Below are 20,588 nucleotides of genomic sequence, written 5' to 3' on the forward strand. Positions count from 1 at the left end.
TCTGGGGAAATCCTATAAACACCAACCAATGTCTGTCACACCATGGCAAACAATAGCTCATTCGAAAGCCAAGACTCTGATGTATTGAAGAACACAATGAAAAATGATGTAATTTATGTGCTTTAAACACTGGACCTGAAACTAATGAGCAGTTCTAACAACTACATTAATTTGTCCAGCTATTTATATTAAGAATATCTTAACTATCGATATGTTAAAAATCTAAAATGACAGAAGGCTGAAAAAACTTCAAACATCAGAAATAAAGAAGGAGTGGCTCATCATATACAGTAGCTCTGAGGCTATGAACCTAACAGTTCTGCTCAGGAACAGTCTAAATCATTAAAAAGTCAATAAAGGTTGTAGTTTTATAGTATTTATCTCTTTATACTTAGTCAAAAAACTTGGTAATTGTCAATCGCTTTGTTAATAATGGTTTATTAGATTCATTCATGAGTCATCAATAGAGTAATCCTCTTTTTATTTTAGTATAGTAGAAAGTGACAGGCGGCAGTTAACTCTAAGATCACAGATACAATATGGACTTAATGATCGCATGCGCTTATGAATGTCTTTTTGATATTTCACACCAGCAACCCTCCAAGGCACATGCTTCAAAATCAAGGCTTCCATGCCAGTAGCAACCTGATATGTCTTTTGATGTAAGAGCTAAGAAAGTTTTCCCTTTTCTAGCCAAAATTTTCAGATTCTAATTACAAGCTTTACAAGCATTAAAAAATACATAAATTTTATTCAAAAAACTAAAATATGCAAAACAAACGTGTAGTACAGTACATACAACACAGTATGGTCACCCCTAAACGATGATAGAAAATGTAAATATCCATATTCAGTTATTCATACCTATCTGCTTTAACTGTAGCTGGTCTGTAAGTTTCAGCTTTGGCAAATGCTCTTGGGAGATTTTGTCGAGCTGGGCCTTTAACTCCTTGAATCCTCTCACAATCGCTGCCTAAACATAGAGTTATCCTAATAGAATCGATAGAAGAAGGACAGAGATATGTAATGTATAAATTGGTAAACTTACAATCAGTGCATCTATAGGAGAACTGCCATTACTGAATATAAACCCAGACAAGTGGTGCCTGAGGAACAGGACTGATGGTAGATGAAGCAGGGATAGAAAGGCTGAGATTGTAGACCAAGCCATGGAAACATACAAGTAAGGAGAGCTAGTGGACAGCACACAATGTATGGTACATTAGTAATAGCAAGTTCATAGACTCAGATACATTGAAGGAATGAAAGGAGCAGACAGCTGATAGTATGAGGTCAGTAGGTCATGAGCAATAAGTCTAGGAGTCTTATGAAGTAGATCAATCCTACTCAGTAGATCAAAATATGGTATGCAGCAGATATGCTGACACAAAGACACGGATCCACTGGATAAAACTGACAAGTACAGAAATTGATGTCAATAGATACATGTACAAACACAACTATCCACACATGCTCAATAATATATATGCATATCAATACAACCACCTCAAACACCTCAAGTACATTACTACACAAGTACTGGTACATACATGTTCACCAACATATTCACAAACACTCACATACAGTTAGTACAATAATTCATTCACATTACTGAACTACTGAATAACAACACTGCTTAATAACTTACTGGGGGATGACTCTTGGTCCCAGTTTCAAGCAGCTCTTGATGGGTTCTCAGGCTATTCCACTGCTTGAGCAACACATCTTCGACAAAATCCACAATTTTAGTTTGTGATTTCTGGTGGTTTTCCAGCACCTGTTTCTCAAGTGTGTCATATTTGACTTTAATCGCATTTAGCTGTAACAGAAAATAGTAAATGGAAATAATAGAAAAGCTAATAATCAGGAGTTGTAGCCTCCTTGTCATACTAACACAATTGCTTCAGTATCACAGCAACTACTTGGTTAAACCTGAAGACGAAGAGGAGATAAGTTAAAACAAAAGCATAACATCCTTCAGTAGCTATACAGTGCATAATATGGTATAGGCTGCTTTTTACTGATATAAAAAGAAATTAGATGGAAAATTGTGCCATAGATCCCAATTAGCGACATTATAAGGTGGGATATTCACTCTATAATAAAAAATTATCAGATTCCACCAATATCTTGTTGTCCGCAAAAGTCAGCGTGACTGCTCTTGCTGCAACCACTCATTCAAAATGATGGTTTCATAAAACAACAGTTTGTTTCAGTGAATACCAGATAAACTACTCCTAATATATGCTGCTTTTGCAGTTTCTTAACATATTTATTAATAAGTATATAAAAATGTTCTGTCAATAGAGTCTGTATTAGTTACCTTAATAGAGTAACTGATAGATTTTAAGTACTGATTTTACGAGCATGAAACCTTGTAGCGAGGATAATATTTACAAACCTGACTCTTTCTGGTTTTACGAATAAGCTGAAGCATGCTTTCTGTTTTAGCATCAAAATCCGACTGAACTTTGGATACTTCTTTGAAGAGTTTTTCATATTCCTCATCCTTCTTTGCACTCTCTACTGTTATCATAGTACTCAGGAGGGAGGCAGCCAGATCTTCAAGCAACTGGAAGTCGTGTGGTCCACCTGTGTAATATTATCTTAGCTGTTAGTAAGAAACAAATCAAATAGAAAGTATAAATATGATACAAACCTCATGATGTTAGACAGAAGGCAGTTGTTGGCATAGCATCACGTACAACAAACTTTTATATGAACCTGCTGACTATATGTGTGTTGAAACCAGAGCCGCTCTCAAATCATGGTGATTTGAATATTTGAATATTTGAATATTTGAAACAAATCATTTTGTACTGATTTGACACAAATGATGATTTGATTCGATTTGAAAAGTTTTGGGAGTAACTTGACTTGATTTGAAGTTTCGGGCTGATTTGAAGACTTGATTTGAAAAATAATTCAAATCACATCGCTATTGATAGCCTTGTCTTCTGTAACCGATCGAAACATTTTTACGACATTTGCGAAGTTAGCCCAAACTTTGGCAAGAAATGCGCACCATCAGTACCGAGGCTAAGCAACCGCGTGTGTGTGTCCCTCTACAGAAAAAAGAAAAGGACCGTGTGTCGTGTGTGTAAAAAATCAACATGAGCAGCTCTGGTAAATTGTGGAAAAGGCATGTTTGTAGTTGTGGTGCTGGCATTGAATACTTTGATGTCAATTATTTGATTGCTAGTAATTGGTTGTGACTAGCCCACTCTAACCTCACAATCACTAGTCAAAATAAAAATTACTTGTGCTGTGCCTACGGCATGAATGAATGAATATAGTATTATAATATATAATATTCTATACAATACTATTCCATGCCGCCGACACATTCAATATTCACAGTAATGACAATGTTCATGAATATAAATATGCATTATATTATTATTGGGTAGGATTTAATCAATAAAATAAATTAAAATTTTATTTGTTATATCAAATTCATTAGAATAATATTAAATAACATTTTGATTTAATTTATTATTTTAAATTATAAACGAATAGCATAACAATAACATTCTATCCAAGTAAGTATAATAAATGTAATATTTATATATCATACATATTTTTAACATTACCACTTATCTATACATTATTATTATATAATTAATTATATTATATGTATAATAATATAATTAATAATATTTTATACACAGTCACTTACTTACTAAGTGAAGTATAATACTTAAAACTGAATTTCGATTAAAAAGGACGATGTACAGAAAGAGGAAGTCACATGCACTCAGCAAATACAAATACAAACATGTGTTAATGAAGATATGTTCGCTGATTTTTTGAATAGAGCACCTTTAGCTAGTACAAGTAACCTGGATTCAGTACAGCAGGAGATTGAAAAGTATATGGCAAAAAGCAGATCTTCTTGTAACACTCTAAGCTATTGGCAAGGTGAGACACAGTTACTGAGGCTTAGCAAGCTGGTGCTGAAGGTCCTTTCAGTACCAGCTTCATCAGCTCCCATAGAACGGGTTTTTAGTAAAAGTGGCTTCATCATGAGGCCACACAGGAGCTCCTTGACATCTGAAAACTTGCGCAAGCTAGTTTTTCTACAATGCAACAAGTGTATTTAAGTAAATGTATTAATATTATGTAACTGTTGATTATAGGCTCAATGCTTAGTTTCGTTTCCTTCAAGTTCAAGCCTCAGTAACTGAGTTTCACTTGCCAACATTTTCAGGTTTTATCTTATATTTGTATCTTATATTTTGTAACTTTAAACAAGTATCTAAAGTTGTTTTTTTACATTTGTACATTCTTGCTTAAAAGCTTCAATAAAAGCAGTCACAGCCATGATCATAAACTGTTACATAACCCTCCACTCATTCATTGATGTATCCAGCCAATGGTATGATGTGCTTTGCCATGATGTTTTAATATACCTCGTAGAACAAAGAAAAAAACCTTATCTAGTGATGATTTTAGCATACATAATACATATAGTGGTACAGAGATACAGCTATACTATTCCTATCCATAGAACCCAAAACGGACAGGGGGCAAACCCCTACCCTTTCCCCCTGGTTCAGGTCCTATGGATAGGAGGAGTACAGGCTATGCCGCTACAGCTACACTGTAGATTGATCATATTATGTAATAATCGAGCAAACAATTTGAAAGAGTATTTCAAATCATTCTCAAATGATTCAGGATTTGAATTCGTTATTGGTCTGATTCGATTTGATTTGCTTTTCTTCGAATCTGCTGACAAGGGTAGGGGATTTGATTTGGTTTGTAGTTTGCTGGATATGATTTGATTTGATTTGAGTCATAAAAAAGTCATTTGAAAGCAGCTCTGATAGAATATGGTACATAAATAACATAATGTTACGTTTTATTGTAGATCATCAATACTAGATAGGTATTTGTTACTTTGTGAGTATAGGTAGTGAATTACAACCATTGAAATCAAATTTTTCATCATAATATCCTTTCCATCATTTTTTCATCGTAGTACCCAAAATATCATTCTTTAGTTAGTTTTCAGAGGGTGAGAACATTAATTTGTACTAAGTTATTTTATATAGGAAAAATTGATTTGAGATGTGAATAAATTATCATATGAGCTTGGTTCCGGATCACATTTTCTTAAGCCATTAAGGTATTACTGTTTTCGGTTTGTCTAAGGCTCCTACTCTGATAATTACAGTGTCGATATCTTATCGTTGAACTCATTGTGTGGATAACTCCTAAGTTTATGACTTTAACCAGGCTTTCAATTTAAAACTGATATTTTTCAAAAATTGTGAATCGAATTTAAAGCAGTTTTAACTACCAAACTCACCGCTAGCCGCTGCCAAGCCCTCTTTGTATGGCTTCACACTCTTATAGCACGCTGCACAGTTATCCATCAAGTAATTTTTGTTGAGTTTGACCTTTGTTTTGCAGCCTTCGACCTGGTTCCACTCACAGGAGTGACAGGATATAGGCTGTCTTAATCCTCTCGCTGCTGTCAGTGTGACTAGTAGCACTACTAGCAGTCCTGTCATGCTGTCCTGACTAGAATGTAATGAAATGAATTAGCCTGGTTAGCCTGTTCACCCAGTTCAACTATCACTGCTTCTATCATCGTGATGACGCGGATTTGAAATTGTGCGCACTTGGAGCTACCTTGCGATAAGTGTTACAATGGACGTGCAGATTAACATCAGTGCTTTGTTAAACAAGATAAAGAGTTTCACACCAGAGGCTCTTAGCAGCTACTCATGTCTCATTCAGCAGCCAGCTTTCAAATAGGAATGACTGAAATATGGAAAATGTTTAACATGGAATAGCTTGCACGGCGATTTCTCTTGCATCGTCCGCATTTGGTGTTTCTATCTTGTGCAATCATGAAACATTTGATAGAAATTTGTGTGTAAAAATATTCAATTATGCGAGATAGCCTGCTTCTCGGCAGCAGCCTTGTGTTTGCTTAGTAACTGCGCAGTTAGAAATGTTGTAAATAAACACTGTTATGTTGTGTTCTGTTGAATCATCAACAGCACACGTTACATGTTACAACAGCACAGGTCTACATTGGACAAGGTCTGCTGCATACTATTTTTAAAGCACATAAATTACATAATTTTTTTATTATGTATTTCAATGCATCAGAGTCTTGGCTTTCGAATGAGCCTATTTTCAATACACAAGGAATAATAGAACTATGAAAAACAGGGTGCCAAAAGTATGTCCTGCAAAAAAAACACTTGGTTGCGGTTCTCAAAATGTGACGTCATAATTATTATTTAGCTTTAGGTCATCGATCCCTTTTGTTGCCATTGAGGCTGCGCTTTTCTGTGACAATCAGTGCTCTTAAACCCAGAGAGCGCTACTAATACACTAGCATTTTAAATAATCAACAATGCCCGGGGATCGTGCTAACTTCCGACCAATACAAACACATATTCTGGGTTAATAGATTTCGGGTGTTTGTTAGAGTTTGCTTTTTTCATCCTTTCATTCATTTTAAACATAGTAAATAGTATCACATTGTTTTACATGATGGCATTGTTTGTTCCATACAGAAATGTCGAGGAAATCGACCCCGAGGCTGCTTGTGATGCAAGAGGTGGCGGAAGAGAGACAAAGAGTAAGTGAACTTGATTAATAACTAATTAGTAATTAAATATAAAAAAGAATAAAAAACTTGAAATATTTATATTATATTATTATATATTTGAAAAAATTATATGGTAAATAAAATACAGGTGTATTGGATAGGGAAATTAATCACTTCGTGTATGGTTCTAGCTTATAGGCAAATTAATTTATTTACAGTAGGCTTCTCTAATCTAAACAAACCCAGAGTGCAGTGAGTCGACCCCAACGATTGATTTAATTCAATTGACTTCAACAACCAAATGAAACAAAAACAGAAATGACTACCAACAACATACCTGGTTGTTACCCACCAATGGCTGTTCACCCTCTAATCAATATAGTTACTAACAATCATTTATTGATCGTAGGAGATTGAGAAATATCAAGATGTAAGAAGATGGTGCCACTGTGGACATTGTGCCTTGATGCCCACTAGAGCCCAGAATGTATGCTGTCAAGAACATGCTGCAGCATCAGAGAAGATTTTGACTGGAGACAGGTTAGTGCCAATTTAATGGTTATCACTAGTATTGAAACATAATGGTTGCTCTTGGCTATACCCCGACAGTACTGTTTCTTTTGTATGCGGGGATTGACATGTTTTGTTGTTTTCTCACTTTAGTTGCATAACAATGAATCCGGGAGTGGAACAACTACTACAGGAGGCACCTCTAGAAATGTCTAGGAACCAATACCTGGTATATTATGGTAAGCAGTTATTATACCTGTTGCCTCTCGTCTCCTGTAATTTGATATAATAGCAGTGATTATATTAATAGTTTATAAGCACATTTATTACTGATTATCTTTTATTTCTAGATGACAATATGTTCTTACTGGTGAACCAGTGCCACAAGAAGTAAGAGAGAGGCTCTTTGGCTATCGAAACCTGGTGTTCTGGCTTTATCCTGGACTACGAAGACATGAGAAGCATCCGCTTCCAGCTTGCATGTACCACTATGTACATTTAAAATTTCCTAACACTGATAATAAATTACTTTATAGTGAACATCATGAATGAATATAGTGATTCTGTTGGGCATATACTGATTGCCTTATAAAGAAATTCATCACATAGCTGTTTTTATCTTCTAACTTTAAAAACATAAATAAAATACATTAGGAAACTAAAACAATTCTTTTTCCGCTTAGCAGTTGTCTAGTTTGAAGCCTCCTTGTTGGTGTCAGTCTTTTCTTGGTAGTCGTCTTCTTTGTTGGTGCTGGAGTTTGACCCTTGAAAACAGTAAAACTACTTTAAGGTTGACTTGCAACAAAATTTACATTACAGTTATTTGGTATCAAAGGATTCGCCATGTCTTACTCTATTGTGTTGTAGGTGCTAAATATGTGGGAATGTGATTAAAAGCTCTTAAAAGCTCAAAAACGAACAGAAAATCGCAGCCACACGAGACCGCCCTAGTTTGGATTCGTTTTCCAAAACGGCTAAAATGTGACGTATGTGTGTTAAAACGGCTAAAATGTGTGCGAGATGGTTTATGGTTACACTTTCATGCATCCTTATTCGTCGAAATATTTTCACAAATATACTTCACGCTTGCAATAAAAACCATGTCTATTGTTCTTACGCGTCTATTTTATCGGCATCGTAATGCTGCAACTTTGAGCACTGATATCTCAAAACATAGCATAAAAATATGTTTAATTTTTTAAATTTAGCTTGAACGATTGCATATCATCCTCTGACAAAAATGATGAGCCTTTTGGTCCGCTATGATGGTCGAAAAATGCTGTAGAAGTTGTTCGCGCCATATGGCGGGAATTATAAGTCACATGATCAGATAATTTTAGTTTCAGTTCAAGTTTGATCTATCGCAAATAACAGATACGCTTTCTCGTATTAAACTTGTTAATTTCAATTCGTCATAATCTCTAATGCGCCACATCGTGTTTGTGCAGCTGGCAAGCTGAGAAGCACCTTTTTTCTTGGCCAAGAGCAGAGAAAAGACCAGACATTCACCGGGCGTGGAGCAACTGGGTGAAGCTGGATGTGACAAACTTTATTTATTCGCCTGCTTACTCTTACCTTTGTTTTCGCCATTTCAAAGACGACATGTTTTCTAACCTGTTTGCATACTCCATATGTCACCAAAGCACGTGAGTAATTTATTTTATGAACCACTTGTATTAGTAGTAGTAACTCGGGTTATTTTCTAGTATTCTCCTAATACCACTGTATTAATCTATATTTAATATTACAATATTAATGTCATTTAATTGTCATATGATATTATTAGTATTTTATCTTTTTAATTGTGTGTATTATTCTTATAATAACAAAACTAATTCATACTGCATATCTATCTGTAAAACGTAATATATTAATCTATAATTGATAAAATAATGTTATAAGTTTCACGATTAATTTCGCCAACTTTCTTAACCCCACTCACTTATAGATATGTTATATAAAATAGTTATTGTCATTTTCTGGTATCATCGTTAATAGCATATTAGTATTATTAGATGATTGTTATTAGTATTAGATGATGAAGAGTTTGTGCCAATCACTGAAGACTGGGAAGAGTTTGAGCGCTATAATGGCCAGCGTCAAACACTCTCCAATTACATGTAAGATAGAGCTGAACTTAACCAAACTTGACAAAATATAAAGAATATCCATAGAGTTATTACTCACATTTTTATGTTTACAATATCATGGATTCTGATAAGGTTTGGTAAAATCTGGGTCATGATTGCATGGCCATATATTTATTCTTTTTCTGATCAAGCAAATATGATATAATAACAGGAAATGATGTTGTACAAATCTCATTGCAAGTCAACTATTGTGTTGTGATTTCAGACCCGAATCCTCCTTCAAAGAGGAGAAAATAGTAGTAAGTGTGACAGCACTCCAGCGACTATTTCACCGTCACGCCTGCGCCCTCCCCTGCTCATTCACGATGGTGCGAGAAGGCAGATGGGTAGAGTTCAAGGTTACATGTGCCTCCAGTCACCAATCGTACACTTGGGAAACAACTGCCAGGGTGAACAGAGATCACGTCATCAACCCCCTGCTGGCAGCTGCATCACTCTTTTCTGGCGGATGCCTTACGCAGAACCTCCGTTTTCTGTCGCTCCTGAACATCGCGATACCAAGCCACAGCGTTTGCCTCTACCAACAAAGAGAATACTTACATAGTGTGAGTGTTAATATTTACCCATAAACTTGGAAAATGTGAGTAAAAGCTAGGCACACTAATTGAATAACGACATTTAGAAACAATTTTTTTCTTGAAATGAAAATATGTTATCCTTCAAGCGAAATATATTATAATTTGAAATTCTGATTCTTCATCATAATATAACACAAAAAGGGGGAAGAGGATTCTACATTCTTAGACTAATGATAATGATACAAATTAATCTTGAATAATGAAGTTTTACAATATTTTACAGTGTATTGCTGAGCAGTACACCCTGCATAACGAGGAATTGATGGCAGCAATCGATTGGGGACTTGATTTGGCAGGTGACGGTAAATGCGATAGTCCGGGACATTGCGCACTATACGGGGCCTACACTATGATGGATCAAAGCTGCGGTTTAATAGTCAGCAGCCATCTTGTCAAGGTAAAACTTTGACAGTTTTTATTTCACAGCCTGACAAAAACCCAAATTTTTTAGTAGTTATCAATACATAAACATGAAGTTGCTGATCTAGCTAAATAATTCATTCAAATAATGTGAAAGTGATTGTTGGTCGTAACTTTTTTTACTTTGCAGTCAACGGAGACCACCAGCTCTAACGCCATGAAGCTGGAAGGCTTCAAGCGATGCCAGTCCGATCTAATTTCCCACGGCCTGGGAGTGAGGTCCATTACAACGGATGTTGTTACAAAGGTTGTGTGCATACCGCAAGCTTGTGTTTTGGCTTATGCCGCAAATTCGTCGCAGTGAGCGACTGCCTCTACCTGCCTGCTTGGTGTCTAAGATTCGAGCTCTTTTCCCACCAACGGATGATGAAGAAAAGTTTGCAGACTTGCAAACAAGATTTGCGGCATAAACCAAAACACAAGATTGCGGTATGCACACAACCTTTTCCGAGCATTTGGCGATGGCTCTCCAAATGGGAATAGATTATCTACCAAAACAATTATTGAAAAACAATAATTGCTGATCATCAAAATAATCTCGATCTTTATATAATAAAATCATAAAACTAATAAACTCTACTGTAGTAAGTGTACAAGCCAAATATAACAATTCTCCTTGTGTTGCACGAGTTCAGAATATGTGTGCTCAACCGATGCCTTAAATGTGTAACACAAGAATTGTAGATAATGCATGACACATTAGCATAGCTTTGGTGTTATTGGCATTAAATGAAAATCCAACTCACTATGATATCGCAGGTAACTATTCCACCCCAACTCAAGGGGTGCACGCGCCACAAGTTCGTCCACCCCAGGATGCATACGCAGGCATTCATGCTCCCCACGGTCATGGAGACGATGCGCAAACTCAGCATCATGGCAGCACAAACATTCATCAAGAGATGGCATGTCTTGACAGCGCTTGCAGACACACCACTCTGTAGCCGGTGGTATTAGCTCCTAAAGAAATGAACAGATATGTCTATGCAACCATAGCTAATACATCAGGTCGATGTTATCCAACAGTATATCAGTGCAGCACTAGATTTAAGTATTAATATTGTTAATGTTGTCATTCGAAAAAAATCTGTAATTATTTTTTCGCAATATTGAAGCGATAATTATCATCATTAAAATCATGTATATATATAATAATATTCATTCTATCACTCTCAAGCTAAAACTATTACTACTAGCTAGCTTGGCACATAAGAGCTGGCTAGTGGCGGTGCTTACTTGCTGGGAGGTTTGATTCTGTTGAGGATCTTCTTCAGATAGAGCGTCAGGCTCGAAACGCCAGGGTCTTAACTCTTCAGAATTTGACAGTTTTTATGATCGCAACTCAGACATGAATTGTCGAACAGAATGGTCAAGCTGAAACTGTAAAGTAGCGAGCATCTATATTTGATACGGGGTCTTAGGTAAAACCCGAAGTGTTTATCATAAACTATTGCTACGATAAGTTTGATCTTGAGCTTTTTATTGGCCTTTCAATTCACGCGAGGACATCACGTGACAAGACAATAACCAAACGGCGCGGTTACGTCATCGAAATCAAGAGATTCCAATCTACGGCGGCTTTTTGTTTTTGAGCTTTTAAGAGCTTTTAATCACATTTAAATCACATTGAATTTCGTTCAACCTTTAACAACTGTGTGCTACACGCTTGCCAAACCATCACATGTACAACCTGTCAAGTAGGCATCCTTTCAGGATGCTGTTTGTGCTCTTGTTAGCATTAGTTTATATTATTTCTTGTCTTTGGAGAGAGGATGGCAAAACTAAAGATAATATTCAAGTTATGAAGCTATTGATAGGATTGCTTTGTATATGACAGGAATTTCTACCCGCCTTTTGTCAACTTCAGGTGTGGGCTCTTGTGAAAGTAGTTGCTGTTGTAGTAGTATTATTATCTGAAAAATTCGTATCACTTTCCATGTTGCTTTCTAAATATGATTATGCTTCAATAAATATACTGTCATTGATAAACTGTCAACCTCCAGTGGCGTGGCCCTGGGACTATATGTAATTTGCATTCTCACGAGATCACACAATGCTTGAAATTAATTAGCCTCAGTTGTGCCCCTCAACATCAAATAAAAATATATGGCTAGTGCATAATATCATTGTAAAAACATAATATGGTGCTTGGAAATTGAGCTATTCATCAAAGAAATAATCTGTACATAGAGAGCTGATGACACTGATCCCTTTGTCATCTTCATCAGTTCTCTTGAGTTGTCCTACCTTCGCCTGCCTCTAGCGTCATTATGGTAGTTGATAAATAAGTGGTAAGAGCACACAACACCGAATATGAAAATTGTGACGTAATAATTCACGACCTATAACACTGAGCATTTCTGCAGTAGAGCTCTGGGGAAATCCTATAAACACCAACCAATGTCTGTCTTACCATGTCAAACATTGGCTCATGTGAAAGCCAAGATATTGAAGAACCTGAATACAGTCATACTTCGACTTACGAGCTTAATGCATTCCGAGACTGCGCTTGTATGTCAATTTACTCACATGTTGGTGCAATATATTTATATATAGAGCAATTAAATATATTGATCGGTTTCCATACTCCAAAAAATGCAAATAAAACACTCAAAACAAAATATTGTAACAGAAAGAACTTGTTGGTTATTGTCCTAACTTACCACATGCTTTCAAAAAGCAACAAATAAAAAATAATGCAAGAAGTTGTGATTAATAAAAATGTAAAATTAAATACATACAATAGCAGCTAACACTAGCATTTGCCAGAGAGGGATATATAAGTTATTCTTCATTACAACAGTTGACTTTGATAAATTTGGATTTAATCAGTCTTAGCAGACAAACTTCGAAGCAAACCTAAGCAAACTTAGAAGCAAACTTTCATTTTTAACTGAACATAACTAAAATTTCTTCGGCATTCCTAATTTTAAGTTGCTCGCTGGTTAGCTAATTTTTCCTTTGTTTCGCTTTCACGTCTAGCCGGCCGTTTTAAGATAATCCTATCTAAGGACGTTTGTTTTTGTCGCCCTTTCAACATGTTGCGATTAGGGCGAACACAGGTGTCGTCACAAAGGGTTAATGCACGACCACTAGCCAACTTGCCCGAATGTCTATTTTTATAATTTTGATAGATAGCGCCGGCCTTTTCACGTAGCATTGTTTCAGCTACGCTGTTACCGGCCAATTGTTTATCATTTATCTGATGCTTGAGCAGTCTCTTCATCAGCGGTCATGAAGATCGCTGCGCCGTTTAAAAACTATGGTTTGTCCTTTTGCGAACTAAATGCCCTGAATATAATCCTTGTGTTTGATAATTGTGGATGTATTTCTGTCATATTGCTGAGCTAGCTCAATCACTCATACACATTTCGCATATTTTTCAATAATTTTCCGTTTAATATCAATTGTTATCATTTGCTTTTTCTTTGCATTATCTTTTATTTTACTGGCAAACTTTCGGTCTACGCGCAGTACTTTTAATTCACATACTTCTGCACTGAAAATCGCACCAAAAAAATCATTGTCCAAATGTATTATAACCTGAGCAATTAAAAATACAGAGTGATGCTGTTCTCATAAAACACCTCCGGCATACTTGGCAACTGACTCACGTGCTCGTATCTCAAAACATGGCTCGTATGTTGGTGCTAAAACTTGCTTAAAGGCTGGCTCGTATCTCAAGTTTCTCGTATGTTGGAGCACTCGTAAGTTGAAGTATTAGGTACTGTATAATAAAAACAATTTCGTCCAGGAGTTTGTGTTCAATATTTGTTATAATTAAAAAATATGATAAGTTTTTAATAATGGTTTGTTTTGTGAGCTGACCTTCTAACCCTTCCTATGAACAGCTGACAATCTCCAGTCAGCAGATTACAGTAAATGTGTGTAACTATACTAATCATACTAATAGATCATGATGAGGACTATGTTATAAAATACTACACGTATTAACATCTTTTCTCTGTAATCTGTAATTCTTCTTTGATCTGGTAGTAGATATTCACAGCCATTGAACTTAAAACCCCTGGAATGGCAAGAGGTCATTCGCGAGTACGGAAATCCGGTCGACGCCATTATCAGTTAATGTTCAAGTTAATTTCATTGTGTTCAATATGAGAAAGAAATCTAATTTCAGATTTAACAGCTATGGAAGGTCACGAATACACCGCTCAATCAAAGGAACAGACTACTGAGATTGCTACTAATAATTTATGTACGAGAGATAAGGGTGTAGGTGCACAGTACTATTGCTATTCCATGAACTGCAAAAACCGCAAGAATGGACTTTTAAAGGAAAAGGCATGACATTTCACAAGTGAGTCACTTCTACTACTAGTTCTGTTACTATTGCTCAAGTCTACGACTACTAATAGTTGTGCTACTACTAGTTAGTACTGCCACTAGTTAGTCCTACTACACTAGTCACTGGGTGAGCGAGAGTCGATCAGTGTCACTACTGAGTGTACGAGTTTGACTGTATTTTGTCGGTGATTAGATAAATTTATAAGCTAGTGAGTGAAATGTTTTTCCTTCAGAACGAAGGTTTTTTATTATTTAAATTTTGAATTTTTATATTAATATTTTGGAACTACAACCCATTAGGTTATTTCTAAATATTTATATTTGAAGGAAGTGTTTGTTGTGCTTATAATATTATTTATTGTTGTACCTGGATCTAGCTAACAGTAAGGAGATAAGAGTAATAATACTATTGTTATTACTACTGTTGCTAACTAACTACTACAGTTTCATTTTAATTTTTAGATTTCCAAACAAAGCAACTGAGAACTCTCGTTATTTACAATGGTATCGCAACCGCAGAAGAGTGAATAAGCCTGATCCTTGAGCACTTATCTGCAACGAAAATTTCAATGATCCATGTTTTAACAGCAGGTTAAAACGTTCGACTGAAGCCATTTAAAGGTAATCTTTTTCAATGTTGAATGATACTTTTCAATGATTAAATTTAAAACCAAATTGTCAAGCACAGTGCTGCAAGGTTGCTCAACTTAAAGTAGCTATATCTAAAAAATTTATAGAAACCTCAAACAGCACCCAAAACAGTGACAGCTGACACAGCAAGTGCCTATGAATATGTCTGCAGCTTAGCAGTTGAGTGATCTGTTCTCTGTGATTCTTCATCTTCGTTTCTGGGATTTAATGTCCAACACATAAATTATGCTGTCATTTTTATCAAATGTTAACTGTGTAAATGTTTTTTTTCATTTCCTAGTTGTTGTAATAAAACTACATAATACTCCTGCAAATCATAAATTCCAAATTGATAGCAATAACTTGCAATTTAGAACACAAAACATCTTTTTGGAACAAAAAAAATCAAAAAATCGATTTAAATAAAAAAAAATCAAATAAAACAATAGAAATTGATTTTTTTGATTTAAAAAAAATCATCGATTTTTAACAACCCTGCCTACAACACAACTGGGTAAGACATGGTGAATCTTTTCATATTAAATAACGGTAATGTGAATTTTGTTGCAAGTCAACCATTAAGCTTTATGCCTAAGATGGGTGTGAATGACTTCCAGTGAAAATTGCTACATTTTCATTTTACATAGCGATATGGTAGCATTTTGAGCTGTTTTATTTTCATTTATTTTATTACTTGTATGGTTGTTTATTAAGGGTACTATGTTTATGTGAATAAGACCTTCATTTTTGTTGATTTTATGTAATTGTTATAATTGATGCTTTTGTTTAGGGGGTTGGAATAATAATCCTACTGTTACTCAGTTTGAGGCTACCTTCGCAAACTTATCAGCAAATGTGGTGCAGAATCAGATGCTGGTAAGACAGGTAATGTTACTGCTCAAAACGAGATTCTCATCATACAGGCTACTCCAGAAGTTGATCAGTTTGTGGAACTCAATGTCAAATTTCAGATGTCAAATTTCTGTTATAGGTAACAGTATAGTCTATATAGCTGGCTACATTGTGCAAAAGCTAACTAAAGTGCTGTCGTCACATTGGCCGTCAGTTGCTGGTTACCACTAAGTCAAGTATCCAGTACCGACATCTCTATACTCTACTCAAGCTACAAAACAATGGAGGATTGGTGCGTCCATCAGACGATGTCATCAGGATCCTGCTAGTTGCAGATCAATACTTTCGTATTCATACAAAGCCAGATCCACTCCATTGTGTGGTGTATTTTATCAGTAGTGTAAGGTCTAGTGATGTGTTATGCTTTGGGAAACACCTTACGGATACGGCAGATGGCATATCCAACCACTGCCTCATTGATGAAAAACTTTATTCAGTCGTTTTATGATCTCCGACAGCATCATTATGCTAAAATCCTGCACTCAAACTGCAAGGTGCATCTTTGTTGCATACAATACTAAAGTAGTACTTTTTCAAGGCCAGTAACAATATAATCACTGTAATATTCATCTGCAGCTGTTGTTGTGCTGTTATTCCTAATCTAATTTAGTTCTAAGAAACTGATGCACCTTGGCTCAATATCCACTTCTATAGCCTACAAATCTCCTTTTACACAGTTTCTGTAACGTGTATGTATAAGTTTAATCATCTGATTACACTAATTCCTGCATTTCCTTGTTTGCATTATTTTGATTATTCTCTATTATAACGGTTTTTAATTTCCGTTTAGTTGTTGCAGTAGTTCATTCCATCTTTTACAGATACTGTATTATACATATCATACATTCATAAGCTATTATCACTTAAATCTTGAAAATAGTTTCTGTTTTGGCAGCATACCTATGTGTTGTTTTTATCGAAATATTTCATGTGCTAAGTTTTTCCATATGCATTTATGCATATGTAATATAAATTTTAATACAGAGCTGCTCTCAAATCATGGTGATTTGAATATTTGAATATTTGAATATTTGAAGCAAATCATTTCGTACTGATTTGACACAAATGATGATTTGATTTGATTTGAAAAGTTTTGGAAGTAACTTGACTTGATTTGAAGTTTCGGGCTGATTTGAAGACTTGATTTGAAAAATAATTCAAATCACATCGCTATTGATAGCCTTGTCTTTTGTAACCAATCGAAACATTTTTACAACATTTGCGAAGTTAGCCCAAACATTGGCAAGAAGTGGGCGCCATTGGTATCGGGGCTAAGCAACCGCATGTGTGCGTCCCTCTACAGAAAAAAGAAATGGACCGCGTGTCGTGTGTGTGTGAAAGAAATCAACATGAGCAGCTCTGATAAGTTGTGGAAAAGGCATGTTTGTAGTTGTGGTGCTGGCATTGAACACTTTGATGTCAATTATTTGATTCCTAGTAATTGGTTGTGACTATCCCACTCTAACCTCACAATCACTAGTCAAAATAAAAATTACTTGTGCTGTGCCTACGGCATGAATGACTGAATATAGTATTATAATATATAATATTCTATACAATACTATTCCATGCCGCCGACACATTCAATATTCACAAAAATGACAATGTTCATGAATATAAATATGCATTATATTATAATTTGATGGGATTTAATTAATAAAATAAATTAAAATTTTATTTGTTATATCAAATTCATTAGAATAATATTAAATAACATTTTGATTTAATTTATTATTTTAAATTATAAACGAATAGCATAACAATAATATTCTAAGTAAGTATAATAAATGTAATATTTATATATCATACATAGTTTTAACATTAGCATTTATCTATACATTATTATTATAAAATTAATTATATTATATGTATAATAATATAATTAATAATATTTTATACACAGTCACTTACTTACTAAGTGAAGTATAATACTTAAAACGGGATTGCGATTAAAAAGGACGATGTACAGAAAGAGGAAGTCACATGCACTCAGCAAATACAAACATGTGTTAATGAAGATATGTTCGCTGATTTTTTGAATAGAGCACCTTTAGCTAGTACAAGTAACCTGGATTCAGTACAGCAGGAGATTGAAAAGTATATGGCAAAAAGCAGATCTTCTTGTAACACTCTAAGCTATTGGCAAGGTGAGACACAGTTACTGAGGCTTAGCAAGCTGGCGCTGAAGGTCCTTTCAGTACTAGCTTCATCAGCTCCCATAGAACGGGTTTTTAGTAAAAGTGGCTTCATCATGAGGCCACACAAGAGCTCCTTGACATCTGAAAACTTGCGCAAGCTAGTTTTTCTACAATGCAACAAGTGTATTTAAGTAAATGTGTTAATATTATGTAACTGTTGATTATAGGCTCAATGCTTAGTTTCGTTTCCTTCAAGTTCAAGCCTCAGTAACTGAGTTTCACTTGCCAACATTTTCAGGTTTTATCTTATATTTTTATCTTATATTTTGTAACTTTAACCCATTCAGGACTAATTAGTTATTGATTGACTGCTCCCCCAGCCCAATTAATTTTTCACTAGCCTTACAATTAAAATAGAGCTACACAAAATTGAGTATAACTAGAGTTCTTTTCAAAATAATCTTGATTTGTTTTTTGCAGCTTAGCAAAGACATTCCAGGCTACAATGTGATATAAATTTTTGTGCACCTTTACAAATTCTACTGACCACAATTTCTAATAATTCTGTGAACTTTTTTTTATCAAAATTGTTTTTCATGTTTCGTAGCAGCTCACAAACAGTTTTTTGATACTGACATTGTTGGACCTATGTTAGATTGATAGCAAACTTTATCAGCAGCAAATAAAAAAAAAAGATTTCTCAATTCCGAGCAATAGAACAGGTGTTACTAGCTTCTAACCAACACTACGTCACTGACAGTTTTATCAATTATATAATCAAACAATTTGTTAATTTATATTGAAATGCATTGCAGAGGTTATTATGAATATATTATGCATAAAAAATACTCAAGTTACCAGCTAACAGACAATCAATTACTAGCAAAAAAAATAGGTGTAAAAATACAGTAAAATATATTGTAAAAAATACAGTAAAAATGAATATGCATGAAAACGAAACAATATATACATGTATAATAAGGGTGTGTTCATTAAAAAATTATGACACGGTGAGAGTTATTTGATGCCAACTACACATGCATATTTGCTGCCATTATAAGTTAGTTGATGCAGTATTCATCAGATATTGGTGTTGAAGGCCTAGGCTCATCAACAATGGCATCATCACTCACAAGCCCTTGACTGTCTTCACCTACATGTAGCAAATATGATCGGTAGTAAGCAACCTATTTGCTTTCAAACTTCTTGTACAGCCAAGAAAAAATTGTGCTTTAGTAGCTTTTCAGGGTAAATACCTAATAAAAAATTGAAAATAAGTAGTCTACTGCAGCTAACAATTGGTAATACAAATTGCAAATATTTTTTGATACTGTAAATATAAACACAAAAAGTCATGAAGATGATTACTGTGGTAAGTGTCCCCTATCGACCAATATTAGAGCCTAGTGGTTGAGGCTAGTTTATAGTAGATGTTGAGGTTGAGAACTATATGCTTGACTAATTGTGGGTTGAACAATTGGATATAAATGAAATAAGAAATTTTTATTATCATGTAGTTCTACAAGGAAATCATAAAACTATTGTTTATTATGGGGTAATAGAGTGATGAGTTCATGCTGCAAAAAGATCTAAATTTTATTGGATTGAAAATGTTATAATCATGTGTATCATGAAAAAAATCCATATCTTACACTGTTAGAATAAAGTTTGTTAGAAATTCACAAGAAAAATTTCGGCTTTTTATCGTTTTTTTTTCGGTAAAATTCTATAAATAGCCACATAAAACTTACCTTCTTCCATCAGAAAATTCTCATTTTCTTCTTGAACATTACTTTTGTTGCTATTTTCTTCCCCTGAGCTGATTACCGCATCTAATTCACTTAAAAATTTTGCCATCGTTCGGATAAACCTTTTCCAATATGGCGATCATCAAATTTCCAAAACAGTTGATATCTATCACATAATTTGTTAGTTAAAACTTTCTTGTCCAATCACATATTTGGTATCAAAATGATGCCCAGACTCTTAAACTTCGTTTGGTGAATGAATAAAACCGATGTACCTAAACAGCTAAGCAATAGAGCAAATCAAAGTTTAACCCGAGTACTTCGGGAATGGGCCCTGGAAAGCACAACTCTTCCCAAGGTATTCGGGAACAGTCCTGAGTGGGTTAAACAAGTATCCAAAGTTGTTTTTTTTACATTTGTACATTCTTGCTTCAATAAAAGCAGTCACAGCCATGACCATAAACTGTTACATAACCCTCCACTCATTCATTGATGTATCCAGCCAATGGTATGATGTGCTTTACCATGATGTTTTAATATACCTCGTAGAACAAAGAAAAAAACCTTATCTAGTGATGATTTTAGCATACATAATACATATAGTGGTACAGAGATACAGCTAT

The 20,588-nt window shown here is 34.9% G+C and overlaps 1 pseudogene; it reads right to left on the reverse strand.

Moving 5' to 3' along the window:
• Positions 1 to 20,588, reverse strand: part of LOC137398130 (ATP-binding cassette sub-family F member 1-like) — a 743,032-nt pseudogene that overhangs the window by 519,190 nt on the left and 203,254 nt on the right.

This window comes from Watersipora subatra, chromosome 6, assembly GCF_963576615.1.
Source record: "Watersipora subatra chromosome 6, tzWatSuba1.1, whole genome shotgun sequence".
Lineage (NCBI taxonomy): Eukaryota > Metazoa > Bryozoa > Gymnolaemata > Cheilostomatida > Watersiporidae > Watersipora > Watersipora subatra.